At 41.7% G+C, this 24,726-nt stretch overlaps 1 long non-coding RNA gene across 1 annotated transcript; it reads left to right on the top strand.

Moving 5' to 3' along the window:
* The first annotated feature begins 13,388 nt into the window (after window positions 1-13,388).
* Window positions 13,389-18,174, top strand: LOC135910283 (uncharacterized). The gene is made up of 2 exons (XR_010566990.2): window positions 13,389-13,632; window positions 18,035-18,174. It is a non-coding gene; the product is annotated as an uncharacterized lncRNA (long non-coding RNA).
* Window positions 18,175-24,726: the final 6,552 nt, after the last annotated feature.

Here is a 24,726-nt window from a genome sequence, read left to right as displayed (position 1 = left end):
GTTAGCGTTCTTTGCGTACCACTAAAACTTGCTCGTATCTATGTATGTTTGCCTCTAACTGTTTTAGCACCTACATTGGTCATTTGGTAGTGAGTGATAGAATGGTTAAACCATATTGTCACTCACTACATTGTAGGTTTAGAACTAATGGTTCTAAACCTACCATGCAAAAAGAAACACTTGGGTCACCGAGTTTGTGGCAGACTTGCACTGTTCAATGAAATCTTTTCATGCCGACATGGGTCACTGCACACGTGGGACTGGGTAGGTGCAGCTCTTCGAGAAAAACAATGAGACGCCGACTTGAAGTACTGGGTATGTACCACTATCTCTGTGTTGGTCTCCAATGAACCTTCGAGAATGTTCACTATTGCTGGCATCTGGTATTCAAGAAGGCATTCTCCATAGCTTGTACGGGAAAGAGGACCAGGTATGAATTCATTTCGGAGACTGTATCGGTGGGAGCTATCAAATGAACGCCGATAAAGCTTCTTTTTTATGTTTAAAGTAGTAATTTATACGTATAAAGATCACATTCTCTAGTAATATTGTGATTTATGAACAGCTGATGAGTACGTAGTTCGCGAGTGTGCCCTTAAAAATTTTCAAATAGTCAAAGCACCTTTTTCTGCAACACCTCGAGTCTGTTTAAGTCTCGAGCAGACGTTTTTGCCCATACTAGAGCGCACTAGACACATGAGAGAAGTGGCCGTAATATATAGCTCTTCGTAGCCATAATGTTACTATATTTCATAACGTGTACTAGCAGCCTACAGTTTTGCCTAATTCAGAAGCAAGCATTGACAGATGGGCATTCCAAGACATGTCTTGCTCCTAACAAATACCTACAAATTTTTGCGTGCGAACGCACTCCAACCTTGTGCCTTGAAAGGACAATTTCAGATTTATAAATGGTTTGTTCGTAGGCCTAAAAATTACGTTTTTTTTCTTGCAAGTAATGAAAGTTTGTTTTCATGTAGCGACACTTCCAAATGCCTTAACTAATTGGTTACAGTAATTTCTGGCCGACAACAAATTTTTAATAAGTTCAAAAGCAACGCCACGTATTCCGTAGTCGAATAATTTTGGTGCAAGGATATCATGTGTTATGCTACCAAAAGCCTTTCTCAGGAGAAACAATCCAACTGGATACAGTCTTATTTCAGAATTGCTTAGTATCTCCTGTTTTACGTTTATTAGGGCTGATTCAGTGCACGTGCCTTTTTCAAATACGTTAATATATTATAGTTACTTAGACAGTTCCTTAGTCTGCAGTTTATGGCAGATTCCAATACCTTCGATAGTACAAACAAGACAGAGATTGGCCTGTAATTCTAAATGTCATTTAAAGCACCACCTTTACACACACGGTATACACGCGCAAGCTTGAGATCGATAGGGAGAAGGCCAGAAAAGATCATGCAATTAATGATATGAGCCAGGGGCTCTGAGATGTGATCTGCAACACACTTAATAGGCGCAGTGCTTGATTCATCAGAACCTGTTGCTACATAGATACTTAGTCTATTTATCGAGCTAAATATCACAAAACGTGTCACTGTGGGTAAACTAATTGTGTTAGGCTATCTCACCCTGTGGGAGATTCCTTCTTGCGTACTCTCTTCTGAACGCGGCAAATAGTCACCGGCATGGCGCAAAATGTTCGTTCAAAGCTGTTATAACTGCAGTGTGGTTCATGCCTTAGGAAAGGGTTTTGACGTTGAAACGCCTTTTGTTTTCCACAAGCTCTCCCAAATTATTCATTGCATTCCACAGATTACGAGGGATATTATAAATCTTCGCCAACAGGCATTCATAATAAATCTTAGCTTTTCACGTGTCGGCATTTGTTTATTGCGATACGTTGTGAATTGTTTAGAGCCGCTAGGTCACTAGGCGTGTGAACTAATTACGGTAGCAAGCTGTGCAACTGTTAAAAAGATTTTTCTAAATACGTGTTGAAAATTACGCAGGATTGAATATATATCTAGAAATTCGTTAATCTCATAGGCAACAATGTTGGAGGGTAATTTTTTAACAATGAGCAGTCGACCTTCTTGAATACGGGTATGTAGAAGAGCGTCAAAAATTGAACAATGACCTTGGGAGTCTCGATAACAAACCGTTGTCGCAGGACGTTATTTGAGGCCCTTGGCCGGACGCTAAATCTAGTTTCGAGGCCATCCAGGCATTACTGAATTTTTTTTTTTGAAATACGGGTCTGGACTGTATGCTTTGAGCATTCCAAATTGCTTGCCATGTCTTTTACATCCTCCTTCTCTCGCCATAGTCCACCATCATGCGCATATTCTTTCTTTCTTTCCCTCTTCCCCTTTCCCCAACGCATAGTAGCTGGCTAGAGGAATATACCTCAGGCCGACCTCTCCGCATTTTGTATCATTAAACTTTTCTCTTTCTGTCCCGAATTCTGGCTATCTTCCAGTAATCCGGTAATGTTCCAGCAAGTAACGAAGCACGAAATATAATAAGAAGGAACCTTGCAATAGCTTCAGTATAGCGTTTAGAAAAAATGATTGGAAGGTTGTCGGCACAACATGAAGATTTAGTTTTTAACTTAACTAGCATCGAAACTAAGCATGTATGAAATAAAATTTGCTTCGGATAGGTGTAACGTCTTGTCCTTGGATGAACTAATGCCAGAATTAGAAAATAGACTGCGGAAATGATAATTGAAACCACTCGCAATATCCCTGTGATCGGCAATGATCGATCCATCGATGCAGGTTTGTGCTACTGGCTTCTTTTTTTCGCTCAAGTAATTCCAGAACCTTTCGGGCTGTTCAACAATAAAGTTTGGTAGTACTGCATTGAAGCAGCGTTCCTTCGAGGTCCGTACTGTCGCGCGCAAGGTTTTCTTTCATTTCTTTAACTCCTTCAAGTTGTAAGCGTGGTTTCTTTAACATTTTTATCTTGCGGGTCATATGGATAATCTCACGTGTAATCCACAGTATTTGTTTGCGGACTAGTTTGTATCTATAAGGCCCAAATTTATCAATACAGAACAGACACGTGTTTTTAAAACGACGCCATAGTGCTAGTAAAGTCTCGTTCGTTCTCCGTCCTCGCTTCACCGTTGGAACTTGAAGCTTCTCGGACGATGATCGGCAGTTGATGATCAAACGCAGGCAGGAAACGATGAAGTCAGATGTACAAGAAATATTTATACGTGAACTTTTCTATATACATGGCACGTAAAACAAATACATTACAAACTTGAACAATTGAGAAACAAAGTCTCACTCTTCTACTGTCTCAATGACTGTTAGAGCCCAGACTCGTTTTAACGTACATAGTACGGAGGCTCACTGATCTATCAGCAATCCTGATTTCAGCCAAGTCTGAGGGACAGCATGTCGTCCCGATTTTTATAGCCCAAATATACAAAGAAAAAAGGCGGTAGGGCCGTTGGCCCGTCCCACAGGTTCAGTTGCCAATCAGAGTCAACCGTTTGTTAAGCCACAACCCACAGGGATGGGCTTACTCTTAAAAATAAACATATTGGAAAACAAAGCTCTTTTCCTTCTTCGCCAAAACTCCGTTGCCCTCTCATTTCTCCGTAGTGAGTGACCGGCTCAGCAAAACACGCCAGGCCCGAACAAGTTATCGCTAGACCGTTTCAAATCCCAACGGCGTCTAGGCTGCAAATGTCTCGGAAGCAGGGGCACCGGCACCACGAAGTGGCGCTGTACTCAAAGTTTGGCCGTCTGGGAGACGGATGACCCTCCTTGTCCTTCAAACTTATTGTCTACAAGACAAAGTTCTTTGAGTGCGTGTTTCCAAGACGCCGTCGTGCGAATGCACTCTTTACGTGTGCACCGCATTCCTACAGCGTGCACGGTAAGCTGGTCTTAGACACCACGCAGGCAGTCGCACCCAACAACAAGGCTGGCGATTACGTTCCGGACGCGTAGAGGATTAGGTCCATGCTCACTGCATGCGGCACGGAGTCAGAGTTGGTAAGTCCTTCTTAACCTCGGCGGCGCCTCCAATTAGTCAGGGACTCGGGCGCCAGACCCACAATACCTTTTGTACAGCGGTTCGTTTCAAGGCTGGTCTGTGTGACCCGTCGGCGGACTGCCAACATCGTGCGCACAATACTGACTTCCAGGAATCGGCACCCGCCCGCCTGGCACCTGCCGCGACGCGTCACCCAACCCCGCGCGTTGCCTGTGACCCCACATAACACAGCAACTGTCGCCCCGCTGACATGGGGGGAAGTGAACCCCCTCTCTATACACAAAGCACGAGGCCGATTCGTGAGACTTAAGAACCCGAACAATCAGAGCGACCTTACAGTGCTATCACATCACTGTCGTTAAAGTCGGAGAGGCATGTTTCTCTATGTTCTAATGTGGCTTCATCATTTGCGCGTTAGCAGTCCTTGAAAGGAGCCTTCACAGTTTTCTCAGGTGGGGTGGAAGAGACTATGGATACATCGACACTGACAAGTAGCTAATGAGATATACCTGCTACAACTGCCACGGTATATTCAGTTAACATTATGGGTAAGAATACCAGATCAAGCGCAGAATGACAAAGTCATTGCACACGTGTTGGCTCCTGAACAACTTGAATTAGGGCATGCGTTAGCATTATGTTAAGCGTGCTGTTTAAATGTTTACTGTTCCGTGAAAGTGCTTGCAAACGCTCCCTGATGAAGCCAGATAAGTTTAGGTCACCTACAAGTAATAATTTGCTTGATTAGAATTGGGACATGCTTTCTTGTAGCTTGACTAGATTCTCAGGCGGCCCATCGAGAGGTGTGTAAATTGCGTACAATATAAATTTGTGGCCCAACACGTGATTTTTCTACATAAGCATTCGAGACTTGGGTCGTCTTCCAGGAGAACAGCTTCTACATGATGTTTAATAAGGACTGCAACGCCGCATTCCCTAGAATTCGGATACTTGCGGAATACTGGATAACAGTGTGGGAACACATCCTCGTCACCTATTTCGGACCGGTCATAAAGTGTTAGAGGGTTTAGACATTAACTTATTTATTGCAAAGTTAATTCACTTGATATCTCTGCACTTTGATGGGGTTGAATGGGTCTCATCGTCTTGAGGGTGTTCTTCAGAGTTCTGCCATTGCAAACATAGGCAGTTATCATAAGGTCGTCGAAGCAAGGCGACTGTTGTAACTCGCTACTGGAAAAATATAGCTGATTCTCTCGCAGACCACCGCTTTTTTATACTAGAAATGCTAAAAGAGGCTGCTATCGGAGGCGACTAGCAATCCTTCTGCGGATGGACGAGAAGCTGTGCAGAGAAGCTACACACATCCTATGCCTGCAAACGTCATGGTTCAGCACTGTAGTGAAGGTATTTTTACTCGAGAAGCCAAGCTTTTAAATAAAAGTGAGTGCGTGTTTAGTATACGTATGAAAACACGTGCAATGTTTATCTTGTTTCCGAACCTCAGCCACAAGATAAAAACATAATATTTTCATGCACCATCTTCGAATGTGATGACACAACAAACCAAGGTATTATAGGATTTCAAGCCAAACGCTTGGAGACGCGGCAGATTTTTTCTGCCTATTTCCCAATTGTCAACAGGATATATCCTTGTGCTCATGGTCCTTTTTTCTTTTTGGCAATAATTCGCTCTAAATTGGATGCTAACAGACGCCACCCCAAAAAGTTTAACCGCTTTTCGGCCTCAAAAAGTACAACCTGTTTCCTGTTCTTATTTTTTTGGAAATGCTAATCACACGCAGTTCCCGGGGATGAGAATCGTAGGTGTATCTTTATTATATATTTGCAGTTCCAAACAACCTAGAGTCATTTGTTTTAGTTCACGCCAGAGGCAAACTGAACGCCAATCGATCATCTTCATGATGCACTATAGAGTTGCATGACACTGAAGTCCCATGGCAAGACTTAAAACTAAGAGCATTTAATAATCACTTGTAGTAGGTCGTCATAACAGAAGAACCTGGGTATTTCAATAATGATGCCCACAATAAGCACCTTCAGTGGTCTCCCCTTTAGGTTATCTACATTCGCTTATCAATTATTGCGTTCTATAAGTGTTTTGCGTTTACCTCGCACATGTATGAATTGATGCCATCCACCATTACCTTTGTAATAAAAATGACCATTTTGCATATAAGTTCTTGGCTTTGTAATCCGTTATACACATCGCGCTCACGTACTGATGAGCATATTTGGTTGTGCTTCACACTATAAGCATTAATAAGGACATTCATGCAAAGCTGCTTATTACGATAGAGTTTAATTAGCCACTAAATGCAATCTTCAGAGCTCAAAATAAAAATGAATTCTAGTCCTCAGCACTGTAGGCAAGTTCACATATACTGTAACAAGAGATTATTCTTATTAAGGAGGAGTATAATTTATTAACAAATCCACTGGTCATGTATATTTAATAATATGCCAGCTACATTTATGCGTCCCTTGGAATATACAATTATTCTTCAGCCAACCCACCATTGCGATCACACGTTTTTTCATTGATTTCACCAATTGTAGCGTGGAGGTTGAACAGTCTGACATGTTGGTAACTGGAAACAACTCGCTGTATGCATTTGTCTTTCATGTATATATTCTGAATAAACTCACCCATCAGCCATACGATACTGCCTTGAGCAATGCATTTCGCCTCCATATGTATGCATTGAAAGGCATGACTGCTTATTATACCTAAAATCTTGTGTAGGAACGAGTTCATACGTACACTAATTTTCTGGTAAGTTTACGTCTTTTATGCTGTATTTCTTGTTCTAGGGCAATATTCTAGACGTCTTACATAATATCCGGAATGTGCAAAAAATGAACTTCAGAGGTGCCCCGAAGTGGTTATCACATCTACTTGTCATTTCAAAACAAGTGGTAGGAAGCAGTATACGCATGTTGTCGTTTCGTCTTGATGAAATACATTTGCGAAATTTATATTAGAACTGAAGTGAGAACATATCTATGATTTAAAATAAGGAACATTCTCGAGTATGTAACCTATTTAAATGTTCGTGAAGATATTCATACACTGGTTTTCAGCCTGTTGAGCCGTGTTAGAAGGAACACTGACAAGCTTTGCCGCTGAAATGGGAAGGTTATATGTGGCTCTTACTAGCCACTCATCAGGGTCATAGGAGAACTCTTAGGCATTGTGCCGCATTCCAAGCTCTTATTTTGTTCTAAGTGAAGAAAGAAATATGGTACTGGGTTGCGAAAGTTTGCATCATCTCGCTTAGTTATGTAGCTGTCCAGCTGAAATCAGTATAGCTGTCTTGGTCTACCATATCTGCATTCATATCTCGTACTGATATCACTGACGTGATTTTCTGAACCGAGTTATTTCTTATGCAATAACCGTCATCATTATCACCAGCAGCAGCAGCCTCTCTTGTGCCTACTGCAGGGCGAAGGCCTCTCCCTATGGCCTCCAATTACCCCTGTCTTGCGCAAGCTAAGAACAATTTGCGTCTTAAAATTTCCAGTTATCACCAGACTTAATTTTCTGCCGTCCTCGACTGCGCTCCCCTTCTCTTTGCACCTATTCAGTAATTCTAATTGCCCACCTATTATCTGCCGCACACTATTCCTTCACACCTGCATTTTTTTCTCCTAATGTCAACTACACTGGTCATATCTCCTGTTGACGACTATTACCGATTGTTTTTTTTTGCGGCTAAAGTCCGCACCTTTCGATACATTTGGCGGCCGTAACGTCATTGCCTGCTGTTGTGAACAAAACATTAAAGATGCAGGAACAGAAAACGTGCAGCCCAAGATTTCAATAGAACTTCCAGCGAAGTCAACTCTTGTTTATGGCCAGGTATTGTTATTTGATAAAGTGTAGCCCACGTATAAGAAGCCATGCGCAGGCCGTTATGACCAAACAATTGTTATTATACGTTCCATATTAAATCATCATAAAACCTGCACCTGATCCGAAAGACGTTTTCAAATGAAACTCAAAAATACCGTTCGCGTTAAAGCACACAATATACTTTAGTGTTCACGCATGTAATGCAGAACAATGCACGTTATCGCATAATGCGAAACAGAGTTGCACACAAGGTACAGGCCGATTTACTGCGATAGCTTCTAATGCACGAAAGTTTGCTCACCATGCTTGCAGTTCTTGGAGTTCCAAAATTGTCGTACTTTAGGCAGTGTTACATAATGGGACATCTGTCGCTTGCACGAAACATGGGGTAAAAGCGTGCACATTGTGCTGAATTGCGTCCTTGTTCTTTTACACAACTGATGCGTTCATTGTTAAAAAAACAATTGCCTGAGCTCCACTGTCCAAAGAAAAGTTCAGCAAACGCACGCAAATGCAGAAGGCAAGAAAGTGTAACCTGCAGCGCCTATAAAGATATTCGAAACTTTTCTATTCCAATTCTGCAATCAGCCCACAGCGATTGTCCAAAAGCTTTGTTGGACCACGCACATTTCGCCTGTCTCTCACGCGACGTCAGGGAAACCGCGATAGCTCACCACCTGATATGACGCGAACACAGTGATTAGGCATGATTGGACCAAACAAAAGATCAAGAATTGTTTCTGATTCAACGCCATTTCGCCCTCAGACCTCGACTATGGGTACAAAGTTTTAGGGCTGCACCCATTTCACCTGCCTGTCAATTGACGACACGAAACCGCGAAGACTCACCGCGTGAAAGTGACGTGCACACGTTAAAAATGCCCTAATATGCCGAACAAATGTGAACTTTCTTTTTTCTGAATATCTGCAGGCTGCCCTGCTCGTGAAAGAATAAAAGATGGCTGCCGCCGATCGCTCAGGCACTGGCTACTTGAACCTGCAGGAGAGCATCGGTTTATTTGCGTGGGATAAAACTTTTTGCGTGGCTGTGTAGCATTTTTGAGCACTTTTGGCCCTTTTACGACCTCGCTCTGCCAACTCTTCCTTCCCAAGAATCCGTTTTAGCCTTCCGTTGCATGCGATTCGCTGATGACATTGCCTTGCTTAATAATTCAGGGGACCAATTTCAATGCATGCCAACTGACCTGGAGAGGCAAAGCAGAAGAGTGGGTCTAAAATAAAATCTGCAGAAAACTAAAGTAATGTTTAACAGTCTCGGAAGAGAACAGCACTTTACAATAGGTAGCGATGCACTGGAGGTTGTAAGGGAATACATCTACTTAGGGCAGGGAGCGACGGCATATCCGGATCATGAGACGGAAATAATCAGAAGAATAATAATGGGCTGGGGTGCGTTTGGCAGCCATTCTCAGATCATGAACAGCACGTTGCCGTTATCCCTCAAGAGAAAAGTGTATAATAGCTGTGTCTTACCAGTACTCACCTACGGGGCGGAAACCTGGAAGCTTGCGAAAAGAGTTCTACTTAAATTGAGGACGACGCAACGACCTATGGAAAGAAGAATGACGGGTGTAACGTTAAGGGATAAGAAAAGAGCAGATTGGGTGAGGGAACAAACGAGAGTTAATGACATCTTAGTTGAAACCAAGAAAAAGAAATGGGCATGGGCAGGACATGTAATGAGAAAGGAAGATAACCTGAAAACCGAAACCTGACAAAAAGGGGAAAGGATCAAACCACGGAAGCAGAGTGCCGAATTTACCATGAAATCGAATTTGCTGGCGACCATGTATTCAAACTGATTATAGCACAACCACCTCAAACAGCCCGCACATATTCTCATTGCAAGTCACTATAGCGTAGTGCAGGTGTTTCTTAAAAAAAAAACATCAAATCCTTTGAGCACAACGTTACTGAAAAACACCTTACAAAATTCGAGTTGTGCAACTTCCTTTTAGAGTTTATTTTATTTTTGAAGAGCTTTGCATTTCTTACAATGAAACTTGCTTCATGTACCGTGCTCGGTATCTTTGATCTTCTTTAAGTGATTTTAATGAGGCTTGAATTTCAGCCGCAAGTTACTATTCAAATGGGAGAAAATTTGTTTTAACGCGATAGCATTAAGGGCCCCTTGTCGCAGAAGACCAGGCGTCAGCGTTTCGTGTCAAACTTCGATGCGGCAAAAATTATTCAGAGCCACGTATGCCCAACCACCTACGCCTTTCATGTAGTGCAAGGGAATTACTGAACGAATTGAATTTCTCAAGGTAAAATATGCCAGGAAACTTACACACGACCTACAGACATAAAAGCGTTGGGTTCTAATTTGAATATACAAGAAAACATAATTCTGTTACGCAGAAACACAAACTGCAAGCCCCTTTTCCAGCGTTATTGCCATTCCTAAAACGGGCATGACCCCCGAAATTTGCGCCCGCCGGTGCGCGTGAATCTGAAAGGCCGTCAAATGGCACACCCGGTTACTCCAGATGGCGCTAGCCTCTGCCACATCGCAGCCCACGTAAGAGGCGGCGTTTCTGCCAGAATGCTCGCCCACGTGCATATCGTTCACCGCCAGCGTTTCGCGGTAAACATTACGGTTACATAAGATGCAGTGGCCGGGAAGCGTGCGTAGTCACAGATCCTTGAATGCTATCGGGCGTTCCACTCCTAAAGGCGAAGCTTATACGTCCTTCAAATTTTTGATAGGTATTGTGGCGATTATCAATCTTCGTCTATTTCAGCTTTTTACAGCGTAAGCAGTGAAAGGCTAAATAGCAATTTCGGTTAGCTTTGTTCTCCACCACCACTGTTCGTCACAGCTATCGCCGGCAATGAGAAGAAAATGTCCAGTTTCCACTAGGATAAAGCACGGGCCAGCTGCGCGCGAGTTGCCAACTGTACCATTTAGCCACGCGAGCATTTGCTAGCTTTCACAGTAAACTTGCCCATAAACACGTTCTAGCGAGCAAGGAGACACCCGGAGTGACAAGTGCGCCGCACAGCGTCTATGCGTGTAAACTTTGCAAGAAATGGTTCTATGCCTGAGAGCAAGTTGTCAGGAAAGCCTACAGCTTTGAGCCTTTCAACTTTTCCTTCAAGGCTGGTTTCAAACTGGTGCTGGTAATACTTCAACAGTAATGCTCTAGTGCACACTTTTTCAATCGCCTCTTAGGAAGCTTTGAATGTGCCCAACTAAATGGGGTCAAGGTTTTTCGTGTGGTAGGTGCATATCGCCATCAAACTTGTTTAGGCATGAACAAAAGTTCTAAACGTAAAAACCTCAGCTTCCTAATTGCGGGAAACTCAGTTCTGAATCCGGTTCATTATGTTAGAAGGAAAAAAAATTAAATTATGGGGTTTTACGTGCCAAAACCACTTTCTGATTATGAGGCACGCCGTAGTGGAGGACTCCGGAAATTTCGACCACCTGGGGTTCTTTAACGTGCACCTAAATCTAAGTACACTAGAAGGAAAAAGGCTCAAGATTTTTTTTTTACGTTATGCTGGGTGTCACACTGTTCAGTGTGAAATATGGTTACACGATCTTCAACATAGAGGAATACCCCAATTCTAACCAAGGTTAGCCTTCAGGGACCTGTCATAACCAACTAATAAAGGATCACTGAAAACTGGAGCCAAACAAGGCTCAATACACAAGTCTGATGCATAAAGTTGCAAGTGTGTCAGTTATTTATTAATTTCGCAAAGTATTTTTGAGGGCATCAAATCATTCATCGGCTATCGACAATTTTTTTCTCGGTCTGTCGAGAGAACTCTGTCACACGATGCTTACATTTGGGTAAACAATCCGGGGCTCTAAATTTTTAATACTTATGTGTAACTATAATTGAAAGATAGGCATTCCTTACCTAAATAGGATCGTTGTACTTTTTCATGTGGTGATCGATACTTTAAGAACGGTTTTCTGATATTTTCGCCTAAATAAATAGAGCCGTGCTTCTTTAATGCGAAATTAGGGGCAGCGTGTCTGATTTGTATGCAACGTTCAAAGTTTGTCGGCTAATTGCAGCTAATTCAAAAAAATGATGCACATAATCAATTCAGAACATATACATGAGTTTGAATAGCGGTACAGAATCCTTCCTACTGTTCTGGGAGAACTACATATGCTCCTAATGCCAATTTCAGCAAAATGAATAGAACCACATGGCAAATTTGTATGGAAGAATGAATGTGCGCGGATAAAATACAGCCTTTCTAAGAAATTCCACTCGCAAGTGCTCGACAAATTTACACAATTCAGACTTTCCCCCAGTGCACGAACAGATTGTGACTTACGTAGATTTGCCATTTGTTTTTAAATACGGGAAGTTACAAAGACTTCACAGAAGTTAGGAGGGGACCTTGTTTGTATTTCGTTGATATTACGCCCAGGTTATAGATAATCTGTCAGCGAACATCAAAGCCTGTCTATGAATTACTACCTTAACTGCAAATTGCGTGCACAAAGGATACGGGACTTGACAAGTGATATTAACGAAAGGTGCAATATGCCGCCGGCGACTGTGGGAAATATATGAACAGCACGGATGTGAAACTTAATAAAAATGAGGAGAAAGCAATGGCGAATGCGCTCGCGAAGTGCATGCCATGTGCGCAATTTACAGCCTTCAAATAAATTCCCTATTGATTGACTCGGAAGGTTCGCGTACTGCAAAGGTTTAAAAGGGCTGACTCACGCAAGGAACATTTTAAAATATCTGGGTAAATTCAAGATATTTTTGATTACTATTGCAAGTGTTAAAAACAGCTTCCGTGGACAATGGCAGTGTTCTTACAGTATTAAATAATTCTGCAAACGTTTTTTTGAAGATCCATATTGAAAAGCACACTGGATATCAACAGTGGCCTCGTATAAGTTTACGAGCAATTATCAAGAACATGTAGCATGTAGCAAGAAGCATGTAGTGCCCTCAATAACTGCGTAAAGAATAAAACAGAGTGTTTCCGGAAACATCCATCGAGCTTTTGAAGGTAGCATAGTACGGTGGATATGTTAAGATATGCCCCTTCAATATAATCTGAAAACAGGAGGCATGTATGCCAACATTTGTATTGCACAATACATGGGGAACATTGCCAGAAGTGACAAGGGAAAACTATAAGCACTAATAGTGAATTTCGACATGAATAATTAGACGAGAAAGTCAGAGTAATTTTTTTTTCATCTCAAATCCAGCCCAAATCACGCAGTTAGTATTTTTATTGCAACATACTGACATAGTAAATCCTGAAAATATCATAGGAGTGTTTCCAGAAAAGGTTATACCAGCATTTTGATCTGCAGGATTCCGTTTGCGCTTGAACAACATTTCTTTGAGAAATGATTTGCGTCCTGAAGCACCATTACTGCCACAGAAACAGTATGCCTTGAAGACCATTAAATTTACTGTGCCGTACACTTTGACGTCATCATGAGACCCAAAAGGCATCCATGCCAAATAGATATAACAGCCCAAAGAAATACAAGAGATTGCGCTTTGTCTGTGTGTGCATTGTGTTCCAGCGCGAATATAAGCGGCTGCTGCTGCTAGCTGAAATGCTTAACTTTTCTTTCGCACCGTTCACTATGAAGAACGCTTGGAGTTTTGACATAACGATTGCTTTAGCTACGTGTCTGTTTCTTCAATGCGTATTACAAGAGGGGGATCGGCCATTAGCTCTTGCTGCGCATCAACAAGTACAAATAGAGGCGAGATCTAACAGGTATCCACAAAAGCCCATGCCTCCTCAAACAACAACTCGAAAGCCGACTTCACCAACTGGTAGTAAGTATAGCTTTTCATGTCTTTCTGTGAGAACACATGTCTGCAGCACACACGCGGCCTCAAGCAAAATTCTGAAATACAGCAGTGGAGCAGTAATGAACTGACTCCTTCCTCCTATACTCTTGATGAACAGCGTTATCTAAAGCGATGAAACTACTTAAAATGCTCCGTTGGCTGATCTCTTAGGCAGTGTGTCATATTCGATGGTTTGCCTATACTAATACGTGTGCACGGTGTGCTTAGTCACTAGAGCTTTATTGCGACATAAATAAAACGTACGAATAAGGAAGTGTGGTGTGTATTCAATAACATTGCTCGTTGAAGCTGGATTGTTGTACTATTCTTCTGCTGGTGAGTTACTCTGTGTAATTAGCACTTTAGTAGACACACATTTAGGTGATATATCAAGCACAGTGAAAACGAGCAGAACATAAGTAATTGAAGAGTGCGTAGATGGCTTAAATTGGTAAAACTCATGAGCGGTTTGTGCGCGCTGCATCAACAGACCACACGCTTTGAATATTGAATGATTAATGAAGCAGTGGGAGAAAATTTATGCGGCCATTGATGAGTATTTTTGGTATATTACGAAGTATTATTTTGTCTCAATAAATAAAATAAACTATAGGGTATTACGAGATAAAACCACGATCAGACTATGGGACCTGCCGCTGTGGGGGACTGTGAAAATTTTGACTAACTGAGGTTCTTTAACGTGCGCCTAAATCAAGTACATGCTTGTTTTTCCATTTCGCCTCATCGAAATGTGGCAGCCGCGGCCGCGATTCTATCCCACGACCTTGTGCTTAGCAGCCACACGCCTAAGCCAGTAAGCAACCACAGCGGGTAGTGTTGTTTCTTTCCAATCACCTAGCTGTAGTTTGAGTACCATTTAATTTCTTCACAGTTTGCACGCAAGCAACATCTTTAGCACATTTATTTTCTTTACTGCCAATTCTGGCTCATTTGCTGATGTGGGAGAGGTATCGTGTGGAAAGTAGATGCAGTTTACCCTAAGCGTTCAAAGCATTCGACATTCAGACAGCAGTAAGTGCATGAGCCATAAACGTCAAGTGTTTGAACGCCTGTTGTCGTTTATGGCTGCCCTTATAGTATAAATAAAACTCGATACAATTTCGGAAAATATTGCACTTAGAATGAAAAAAGAAGAAATTTAAGAAAGAACAATTCAAAGGACACATTTCATGAAGCTCAATTCGTGAAATACAATTTGGACGCTATACACATTGTGTAATAGGGTTTGGTCAATGACGGCACAAGGTCCAGGCAAAGGAATATAATAATTTGATTCGGGGGACGAACGTCGAGTTATTAATTTTTTGTCCCTGATGTGCCATGTATTAATTTTTGCTTGGGTGGCTAATTAGGTACTATGAGTTCCACGGTGTACAATGAGTTACGATCATGTAAAAGAAAGCTGCGTGCGAGATAATATTGATTACGATGTGAAATATAGGGGGTGATAATCGTAAAGTTCATGGAACTTTTAAATATCGACTGTGGCAGATGAGATTGTTCTAGCCTTTGAGCTCGATTAATCAGAGTTGGACATTAATTGCAAGAGAAATTGGTACTCATATACTAAAAGATTACAAAAAATTGGCTATTAACTTCCTAATTAATTACATTAACCCATTAGGGACCGGTTTCTTTATTTTCTTGCTATCTTGAAATAAATGTCATACCTTAACTTACATTTATACTAATAATTCACATGCAAGAAATTATTATTCTTGCCTAATTAGTTTTTGAAATATAGCCCGTGACCATATGGTCACAGTGGGCCCTTACGTTACAGCAAAATACGCGAAGGTAAAAACATTTATTTCAAGCCATGAAACATCACAAAAAACATATATAGCGAATAGTCGAGCACTTATTTAGTGTGATATGGTTTAAATCATGGAATACACATGCCGACGTCATACTTTGTGCATTGTGTGTGCACCGCGCTGTTGCAATTATCTCATGCACACCTCCACCTCTTGCCATTAGGTATTGGTGCAACAAAGTGGGCCACTTGGTCATACCGTGTAACAGTGAGGACATCACCAGTCTGTGGTATTCTGCGTTGACCAAGTCCTCTAGGCTTATTGTCCTATCGAATCAGGTAGCTTTGTGCAATTTGCGCGCGGAATTCCACCTGCGTGACGTTGAACCCTGTGCTACGAATTAGCGCCCAAGCGTTGCTGATAGATACATCAGAAAGGGAAGTGAAAATCGGCCACCACCACTTTTTGCCACGGATTGCAATCCTATAGGCGCCTTCATTTGCATCCATCTGCTCCGTAACTCCTATAAATCTTGTACTTAGCAACAGTGTTTGGATGGGCTACCTTGATTCGCTTCTTCTCAACATACGAGTACTCGCCCTATCGAGTACGGCGTTGCCAAAAAGATCGAACAACTCAACAGGTGAAAAGTCCCTGTAAGCAGCAAAGTTTGAGCCACGAAATATGCCAATGCTTGTCTGGAGATCACCCTTCGTCCACTTAGAAGCAGTGGATAATTTTCCCGGAATGGCCGCATCAACTATAGAAGAAACCTCTTATATTCTGTCACCTTGCTCGCCGGGGTTGTCATCGTCCGAGTCGCATACACTAATGCGGCGTCCGTCAGAGAAAACAGTTTCAGCGCCAGCTAATAGCTACCACCTGCTTAGAATGTCAATGAGCCCACCTGAGACTTCATCGGCCGAGTTTTCATCCGAATAGGTGCTAGCCTCTGGCGGCTTGATACAAATCACTGACACGTCGTCATGTTCCTCTACGACTGCGTCGCTATTTCTTCCAACACCTACCTATTCAGACAATAAAATAAGGAATAACCACTGCGAGAACGCGTCAGCAGCCGTGCACGAGATGAGAATGCAGTTAAAAAAAATAAAAAGTTAGGTAGCCTAAAAGCCCAGCGTGACCATATGGCAACGCGCAAGATAACGCGCTCGTTCATGGATGAATAAAACTATCATCTTTCACAAATGGTCATCGAAGGTCACATATTCAAAGAGCAGTATGGAGGTAAGGATATCTGACTATTGCTTAAACAAGTAGTAAAAAAATACACACTTACACCTTGGAGCGATGCATGGCAACGCTACTCGCAGAGCGACACTTATTCCTGCCTTTGCGAGGGGCTCCCACAAAACGACTGACAGCTGCTGCCACTTGGTATTCATAAAGCGAACTCTAATCTATCAAACGGCACGTCAAAGGCGATTTTGGTGCCGTTTTGTCAATCTTAATAAATTGAAATCCACTGTGCAAACTAACGTGACCATATGGTCACGCTGGTCTTTAATGGGTTAAGGCACCTATTCAAATTTGCGCTCGTAGCCCACTTCGGGTGTCCATTGATGCAATATCAACGTGATGGAAGGAGCAGCGCGCTAGCACAGCGTCTGCTTAACTTTGAAGTTACATACCGGCCTGTTCTAGGCTTTGTTGTCAGCCTCTTAAAATTCAAGCCCTGATCATTGCTTCTGTCGCAGCGCATGAGCAGTAGCAGCAGCAGCAGGCGGTAGCTTCGAGGTGCGGACCACACCGCTCTTTTTCACCGCCTGATGGTATCAGAGAATAGAATTCTGCATGTGCGCGTCTCGCAATGAAAAATTCATTTTTCTGAGTGACGATTACCACATTTTATTTCAGCAATATGCTTGGTTTACTACAGCCAGCTTCCTCCCTTGGCAATAGTTATTCCTGTGGAGAATGGCCTTATCACTTGCGAAGTATTTCTTTGCCTAGTCAGAGGGGGGTTTAGGACAAGGTCGCGCTCATGGATTCACCGTATTTGCCGGGAATAAATGGCGGCCTATCTCTGACATAGCCAATTTTGCGATAGGCAGTGCTAGGTTCGTGCTAAGTGCCGAGAAATGCGGACATAATTTGTCGTTCTTGGGCATTCTAGGCATCTTGCGCTATGCAATTGTACTCCTACAAAGAGATAAAGCGTGTCATAATCATGACAGGGGATTTCATCACTCAGCCCTCCAACCATTGGTTCCACCGTTCCATAGATGAAGTGCTGGGAGCTACCCTAAAGGCCATTACCGTGTCCACCGTGATGTGCCGGTGTCCATCGAGCAAGTATTCCCCAGAGTTGTCGAACTAGTCACCTGGAAGTACATATTGCACTTGAGCATGAAGACGCCGCTATTATCTGATTTTGTAACAATTATGGGGCTGCAGAAGCACAAAAAACTGCATTTCGGAATAGCACACAGCAAATAAAATTTATTCCCACATTTGTACGCGTCTACACCTTTTAACAATACTTCGAATGACAGAAAACAGTCATCAAGGATAAGTGTTTCATTCATTGTTGCCTAACGTTTTTTTTTAGGAATTCACAGTCACAGTTACAAATGTTTCTCTTGCAGTTTACAAAGGTCCAAGAGGATGACCTGCGAGTGCACCACTGTTTGCAACAGATGAAGATTAAAACTTGGAGGTTGTTTTTTTACGGCGTGCCTCTGCGCAATCAAATAAAAATAAAGGACCCCAACTGTTTGTACAAAGATGCATGTGTATCCACTCTTTATGCTTGCACCATTTACTTAAAGATCTTTCGTTGCAAGCAAGTTATCTACTCTAGATCCGCATGCGCCTTTTACGGGGCAAGGTATCTCCATCAAGGTGGTGGCAAGCAGGTCCTGGTTTAGATTTCTGGTGGTGCCAGCCTAAATTGAATGGGCTTTGCAAGACCCTAACACTTGTTATTGTAATTTTGTTGCACTTCAATTACTTGTCACCTGGTTTACAGATTGCAGTACGCAATTTATTCTTGCCACTTTTGTCAAGCGGGGTCCAAAAGAAAAAAAGACGATCGATCATCTCAACCCTGTTGGGCCGCATAGACTGAGTGATGACATATACAGGGCGCTTCAGTGAACACTTTCAAACGTTTTTACATGTTAATTGTGGCAGATAGCTCAATTATAGTCTATGAGCTGGTCTACTCGAAGCTGCGAAGCAAATATTTGCTGCTATTGACTTAATTCCACTACATGATGCTAATTTAAAATTGTCGACAATTAGTACATCAAGTTAGTCCAACACGATGGGATACATAGCGAAATAATTGGACGATTGAGTAGACTTTAGTGCTGGTTAATATGCTGAAGCAGTTGTCTAGTACGCTTTCCACTGGCCAGGTTTAATTGAACAATTCACAGCTCGAAAAAGCTTTTTTTTCTTTTTGTTACAAAGTTGGTTTTTGTATTTGTTATACGATGGAGCTTGGTTACTGGTGTACAAGCGCCGAAGAAGGATATGAGGACTGATCAGTTCGGACACTTTATTTCGGAACATACAGCTTAAATAAATGGAGCTTAAAGGATCCATTTATTGGAGCTTTAAGGTAATAAAATGAAATGAAATACAGCTGTTTGCACTGATCGCTCAAGACAACTCGTTAAAAATATCTAAAAAGGAAACCAAATTGTGATTAATGGCTAAAAAATTAGCTTGGTTATAGTCTCTAAGGTTCTCGGAGCGTTCTGATGATGGTGCATGTGACAAATCTAACGGTAAATGCGAGCTATGGGGATCATTTAGGCTAGGCGTATGTATTACGGATGATGGAGTATCTTGTGATGATGGTAGTACTAGATCTAGAAGGGAAGAAGACGTCGGAGTAACATGTGTGGGAGAAGCAGTGACTTGTGCTAAACCAAAATCCATGCAGGTGGCGATAAACTGGTTGGCTTCAGCAGCCGGTGAAGCATCAGATGCAATCACCTTTTTATTACAGAAAGTATTGACAAAATCACAGCCTTGTGACTAAACTACCATATATATGTGTTGCGCGCTTAACTTTATATGAAGCCTAGTACAACTGGGTACATTTCTTTTTCTATAGGAATAGGTCATCTCCCCAGCACCACCTGAAATATTTTATATATATATATATATATATATATATATATATATATATATATATATATATATACGCAGGAAAGAGACGACGAACTTTTAAGCAGACTTATGTACTGAACGCTTTCGGCTGGTGGACCAGCCTCCGTCGTAGTACCGTACTCTGAATAACGGTCTTTCGAAAAGTTAGTAGCCTCTGTCCTGCGTATGTTAAGTCGGGTCCTGGGTGATGAACTTTGAAGAAACACCCTATATATATATATATATATATATATATATATATATATATATATATATATATATATATATATATATATATATATATATATACATACATACATCTCTATATATGTATATATATATATTTACTGGTTGCGCCAATATAAAACCACTATTAACGTCCAGACAACATACATATGCTGAACGTCGGCGACAACGCGGTTAGCCTTCAAGCTGCTCACACATTTACTTAAAATCTGCTGTAGTGCACATCCTGAGCATTGTCTATACTCTATGCGACACCCGCTGCCTCAGGGATTTACACAATTTACTATTAAAACCACTTTGAGCGCTACAAACGCACAAAACGCAGAAAAACACACACCACACACGTTCTTTATTTTTTTATTTTTTTTCTACATCTTGTGTGTTTACCGCACTCTCGGTTTTAATAATAATGGATTGCCAAGTAGCCCAACTATCTATTTACTTTGCTATGACAATGACTCGACAGACTCGGCCATGCTCATGACAAAGACTGTATGACTGCGAATGTGTTACGATGACGCCGTGACGACAATGAATTGATGAACAAATTAACTAGAAAGAATGAAAAAGGTGGTATGACGGCGAACGCATGCCGAGAATGAGATGCCAACACAAAAAGCATGACGATAGTGAAACGACGAGAGCGTGACAGCAACGCCAAGAACACACTAGGATAACGACGGGTGCATGTGGAGATGGCGCGACCACGACGGTATGACAAAAGGGGCATCATGAAGCTGGAGTGAGGGAACGGATCGACCAGGATGGCACCATTATTGCGACGTGACAAGGAATGCATGACAATGACTGTGTGACGAGGACGCAATGATGACGATGGCATGCCTATAGTGTTACGATCAGAATTCAAAGGCGACAGCACGATTACGTGGCGGTATAAGATAACGGAAAGATTAAGATGCTTTTCTTTTTTTGGGGGGGAGGGGGGTGAGGAGTCGCGTAACAACCATACCTAAATACGATAGGTTCAAATAAGCTGAAAATTGTTGCCACGGTCGTTTCTCAATTTACTTTGAACATTTCGCCCACATGCTGTCCCGAAAACTTGGCCAACAGCTGGTTCGCGCAAAAGTTCCTTTGCAACACACGCACTATCCGGGAATGATATGCAAGATACCATACAAGGAGTGTGATGTGTCGTACATAGGCGAGAGCGCAAATTTTAAATGGCGCTTGAAACAGCACATGAACAACGTCGCCAAGGGCCACACAGTCGCGAACGCCCTGGCGAAACATCGCGAACTAACCGGACACATCATTCACTGGTACTCGGCAGCCATCATCGCAAAAGAGAAACACTTATCCGCCCATTTGCTTTGAGAATCATTTTACATTCAATCAACTAGACACACGATAACCAGGTCGCATTGTAATCTTCCCGAGATATACACCCGAACGCTGCGCCACCTATTCCATAAGTAGCCGCGCACTCATGCTCACATCTTCATTGTAATCAAGGGACCCGTACGGGGCCTTAAACGTCTATTCTTTATTTTTATTTTATTCTTGGCGAGCGCACATTTTTTGGCACCAATATGTTTCCTTGCCAGACGAGTTTTCGTCGAACACTTGACTACATAACACTTTTCAGCAGTGGCAAATGTAGTGTGTCGCTACATCGCTTCAAGGCTAATCGCAATAACACCGACATTTCTCGCGACGTGGGCTCCCCTGTATATTTACCAAACTTTGTAACATGCTTACGAAGCTGCGAACATTAGGACATTTTTAATATAAAAATGCTATGACTAACCTAATAATAATCTGACATTTCAAAAGACGGTGGTAAGGGTTCGTGTTGATATTCTAGAGATCTGTGCCTCTACAGCATTTCTTGTGTACTCTCGTAGTTGTAGCTTCAGTACTTAATAATTTATTCAACCAGTATATCCTGTGAGGCACAGAATACTTTTTGCTGGTTTTTTTGTAGTACGCTCATAGAGAATACGTCTGACTCTCAAATTCTCGAATTTGCATGCCTTTCTGTGCTGCATAACGCCATTGTGTCCGCCAGGATAGCAGAATCTTTTGTCCTACTATCTAGGAAACAGCATGCGGTGGTTTAATGTGTCTCGGATTTCTTTCCTTTTTCTCCGATGCTTGGCGCAGGATGACATATCTGCTTTAAAGAAGTACGCTAAAATATCTCATGCTTGCATTACAAAGGCACAACGACGCGAAAGTATTCTCATGCCTAAAGACACTATATTTTAGTTTGTTCTTTTCTTGTTGAAACAGCTGTGTAAGATCAGACCAGTGCACTAACTTTTGTCTCCCTTACTGACGTACTTGAGATCTCTACACAAATCAGGGTTTTCATTGTTCTTTTGTACCATGAGCGTAACAAGAACAGCAAGCTAATTCTCAAAGTTTTGAGAGCAGTGTTTTAATATATTGTCGTTAGTCGTGTTTTTAAAATACGATCATTAAGCTACTCAAATGAACATTCTGGCTTTTCCAGCAATAATGGGTTTTTGCAAATTTTGCCTAAGTGCGCTACACAGTTGCACAGTTGCAACTAAAAAATGCAGAGTAATTTCAAGATTTAATAATTACAAAAACTGGCTACACAGAAGAACAAATTGAGTGTAAATAATTGCGCAGTGTTAAGCATGTTATTAAAAAACAGTTAAAGCCTGATGTACTCCTCATAGCGGTAGCTGATTCTAGCAGCTGATTCCATTCGGAGGTGCTTCGAGACAAAATGCATGTGAACAGGTCACACTTCTGCAACGAGGAACATCAATGTATTGGAGGTGGTCAGTTGTAGCTGATACCGAAGGAGGGGTTTTATTGAATTGTTCACGAAGATTGTAGTTGTGATCATAAATTTATTAAAAAAAGTGAGCCGGGTTATGTTACGCCGAATAGTAAGTTCCGGCAGGTTAAGCAGGTACTGCATCATGGTGACACTGGCTGTGCTGTCATAATTAGATAAGGTCAAAACAATGCAACGATTATGCCCTCTTTCAAGTTCGCTTGCCAGTTTAGTACCACGGAGATCCCAGATAGATGATGCGTATTCAAGTGACAGACGGTGTAAGTAGTGTAGAGAAGCTGTTTAAATGATGGGGGTGTCATGCAGAAATTTCTTCAAGAACGGTGAGCTTTGGCGATGATGTATCTTACATGATGCTTCCATGATAGGTTACTACAGATATGAACACCGAGATATTTGTAAGATGAAACAAACTCAAGGGATGTATGAGCAAGAAGATAGTGTGGATACGCTAATGAGGTGCGAGATCGGCGCATTGATTTGGATTTCGAAAAATTTAGTTCCATGTTCCACGATTGACGCCTGATAAGTATGTTATTTAAATCGGTCTGGAGTAAGGCAACGTCTTCTTTTTATTTTTATTTATTTATGAATACTGCGATCTTGTGCACAAGATCATAGCAGGTGGGATACATTGTGTGAGATACAGAATTACAGACACAAAGAAAACAAAATTGCACATAGAGATTCAACAAGAGAATACAGCGACAAGGTCAATTAACAGCAATCAATTCAAATGCTCTTGAAAGGAATGTAATGATGTCTGTCTGACCTAATAATAATCTTATGTATTTTCTGATAAATTACACACTCATCCGCGAATAGGCAAACCCTTGACGAAATGTTACTAGGTAGGTCATTCATGAAAATTAGCAGAAGTGAAGGTCCCAATACAGACCCCTGGGGAACGCCCGATAGTGCTGGTTTGATGGAAATCAACAGTATCAGCAGAAACACAGTGAGTACGGTTAGAAAGGAAAGCTAAATTCCAGTTAAGCACATTAAGATCTAGATTTAACTGGCCAAACAGAAAAACACTAACCCTGTCAAATGCTTTACAGTAATTAAAAAACAATGTATTGAAAATTCAGATTCGAGCAAATGATACAGGTCATTAGTAAAGACCCGAAGCTATGTATCGAAAAAAAAAACCTTGCGGAAGCCATGTTGTGTGAGTGTAAAAAAGTGGTTCCACTCAAGAAAATTAACAAGGTGAGTGAATATATTGTGTTCAAAAACTTTACATGCAACAGATTTGAGTGAAATCGGACGGAAGTTTGACGGATTGTGTGTTACCCCAGACTTGTGAAATGGAACAATCTTCCCTACCAGCCAGTCTTCCGCAAGGTTATAATGCTACAGGAACTGTGAAAAACTGCATCACATAATGATAGAACACTATTCAACAGATTAACTCATTTTCGTACTGATGCTGTCAAAGACAAATGACGATTAATGTTTAAGTTTCTTCATGGTGGTGCGGATACACTCAGAAGTAGTAAAAATGGAGGCCATGGGCAAGTAATGAGGTTATGTCAAGGTATGCTGTTCATTGGTACGTACTGGGCGCGAAAATTCTTTTATGAGTGGGTCATTTAGGACCAACACGCATCCTATGATAGGTACAGGATGGTGTTGCGTCGTTTGCAAAACAATTGAGCTGCGTGCTTTGCCATGCGTGAAAATCTAAAATTGTCTAGAATTATTTTTTAGCATAGCTTTAAGGGTGCGAATAAACAAGAAAATATTAACTCATTTCAGTTGAGTTACTTCAGTTGTCGTTGCAGAGTTACACCCAGAGAATACGTTTTCTGTCAAATCCTGCAATTGGCGTGCATTTCGTGCTGCAAAAGGCCACTTTGTTCGCCTGAACGACAAAATTTTTGTTCGTTTGTCCTACTATTTATCATACAATATGTGAAATTTTTATATGCCTCAGTTTTTTTTTTCAATGCTTTGCGCGCTAACGCCGATCTGCAAAATATATCATGCTTGCCTTACGAAAGGCCCATGACGCGACAGTATTCCTATGTCTCAAGATGCCATATTTTGTTATTGTTCTTATTAAAACAGCTTTGTAAAACGGGACCAGCGCAGTAACATTGGTCTCTCTTACGGACCTGTCTGAGAGCT

The sequence above is a fragment of the Dermacentor albipictus genome, chromosome 8, assembly GCF_038994185.2.
Source record: "Dermacentor albipictus isolate Rhodes 1998 colony chromosome 8, USDA_Dalb.pri_finalv2, whole genome shotgun sequence".
Classification (NCBI taxonomy): domain Eukaryota; kingdom Metazoa; phylum Arthropoda; class Arachnida; order Ixodida; family Ixodidae; genus Dermacentor; species Dermacentor albipictus.
This window is presented reverse-complemented; position numbering and strand designations above follow the sequence as displayed.